Below are 2,622 nucleotides of genomic sequence, written 5' to 3' on the forward strand. Positions count from 1 at the left end.
AATTTAGAAAAGACCTCTTTAGAAAATGATCTACTTTTAATATTCAGATATTAAAAATAATAAAAATAGGTTATATATACATAGTTGTTTATGTTCCTATTCTTTTGCATCATGTCGGGTTTCGCTAAAAAATTCTTTTTATTTTTTTCGCAAAAACTATTCATAATTTATTCTTTTAGTTGCTTGACACGGGCATATGGTTTCTCATTTTGATGTGATATAAATTTTTTTTTGAAGTAAATAGGTATTTCTCTTCTGTTCATGTAATATAGAAATCTTATTTATGACATACATGTAGAAGTCCAGGAAGAGGGAAACTACTACCATTGCATGTCTATCGTGTCGCTGCTGCTGCAATCACTTGAAATCGCGGCTCTTTTTTTGTTCGTTTGAGATGTCTCCTCATTTACATTTGAGATATCCAAGATGAATATAATAAAACACACTGGAGGGGAGAAACTTGGATGAAAAGGGTGCTCTATTAAAATGAAACAGTGTTACTTTTCCGTCTTTGATGTTTCAACTGCCTGAGGAATATAAGGCAAATAATTAGTAAGTAAAGAACCAAAATATACGACTATTTTAAATTGAAGGGATTACTCACAATTTTAGTTTTTAGAGACGAGGACCACATTAATAATCTTACTAAATGGTATTTTAGTTTAAAATAGAAAAGATAAAAAAAAAAGTCAAAGATAAATAATTTCTATAAATTGATAAAATCACAAATCAAATGAAAATTTATGATTCCAACACGAACACCATTAAAAGAAAGAAAGAAATTAACATTATATATAGTTATATAAAATGAAAAAGAAAATGCCAAATAAGATTTTGAAAAACTCACCTCAATTATTCTGTTAATACATATTTGTCCAATCCTTTCTCGATCGCCTATGATGAACCAATCGGTTTATAGATGCTTGCTTCTGCAGAGTGTTTTTCATGAGATTATCTTCCTCAAAGAAAAGTATACAGAAAGTGAAATAAAATGTTTCATGACATGGATTTCCATCATTTGCATTATATTTTTTAAGTTGCTAAAGCGAATAAATATATATGTTGGAGTGCTACTATAGTTGTCAAAAAGAAATAGCTTAGCCTAATTTATATTAAATGTATTAATAACATTAGTTACAGGGGAATTGACCAAATATTTAGAGGCAATTACTTGTTTACTACTTTAATTGCCATCATTAGAAAAGGAAATAACTGTTGTAACCCTTCATAGAAGGCGTCTTTCAAACTCCAACAGTAATTAATCGTTGCAACCGTTCCTCTCATTTTGGAAAAACATAACTTTTGATAATACAAATCGGAATTAAAAAAGAAGGGAAAATGGCAAAAAAACAGGAAAAAAGATAAATAGCAATCCTCACCTATGAAAGATGTCACATCACTCTTCTATGTCCCTCCTTTATATTAATATCTAGATTTCCTAATGGGTAGAGTGTTTGATCAAAAAATATAGAACTTGGTTCAAATAATTAAATTTATACAAATGAGGTTTAATCTTAGCTAACAATAATATCCCTAAGATGGAGTTCTTAAAAATGCAACAGATATTATGTAGATATATTCGGATAACGGCGGCAGTATGCAATAAATATTTCAAAGAACAAAAGCAATAGCATAGCATTTAATATTATCAATGAAAAACAATAAATGACATTTAAGTAAATAGAATGAATGAGTCACCCAAAAAAGGACGGAATCAATGAATGTTCTTTCTGACAATGATAAGTGATGGACAATCCTTCGAATATTTGAGTTATTCTCGGATATAGTGTAAAAGTATAGACAAGAATCTCAGTAAAAAAGTGATATTTGTATATTAGCAATGAGATTTGATTCTCTTTCTCAAGTCAAAGTGTATTTCTACAGATGAATATCACATATCCCATATCACTATGATTCTTTCTATTTATAGGGAATATGTTCTTAGAAACCCTAATAGTACAAATACAGAGAATATCCGCTAGATATTCTCCTTTAAGTCCTATCTTAACATTAGTTGTTATAACTTTGTCAAAAGTGCTCGACCTCGGCCTCGATGACGTCTCTCCGACTTCAGTCTCGCTGACTATTCGACCACGGCCTTCGCTGATAACCGGATTACTTCGACATGTGGTCCCCCACGGATGCTTTACTGATATTATTTCGACAATGTATATTTTGGCCCATACGGTTAGTCCCTCTGCTTATCGAGGCCGTTCCCGCTGACGAGGTCGATGAGCAGACAATGTCGTTCGTGATACGATTCTATGGAGTTAGCTGAGGTCGTGGTCGTGGAGATAAGGCAATGTGGCCTTCTGAGGTCCGCATATTTTGAATTTCTTGAATTACCCGGGAAGTTTGTTGGATCCATCTCGTCCAAGAGAGAAAGGTGACGTCATGACATCATGCGTCATAATGACGTCGTTTCCCGACGCATTGTATTGATTCATGTGTGACCCCCGATTGGCTCTATCATTTCATTTCCCGTTCTAATCATGACCCGTTGTTTCGATCTTGGTGTCTCTCGAACCTTATAAATAGGAGAAGGCTTGTTGATTTTGGAACTTTTTCAAAACTTTTCTTCTCTTTTAGCACTAGCTTCCCCTTCATCTTCTTTGCAGAACC

Source organism: Nicotiana sylvestris, chromosome 11 (genome assembly GCF_000393655.2).
Source record: "Nicotiana sylvestris chromosome 11, ASM39365v2, whole genome shotgun sequence".
Lineage (NCBI taxonomy): Eukaryota > Viridiplantae > Streptophyta > Magnoliopsida > Solanales > Solanaceae > Nicotiana > Nicotiana sylvestris.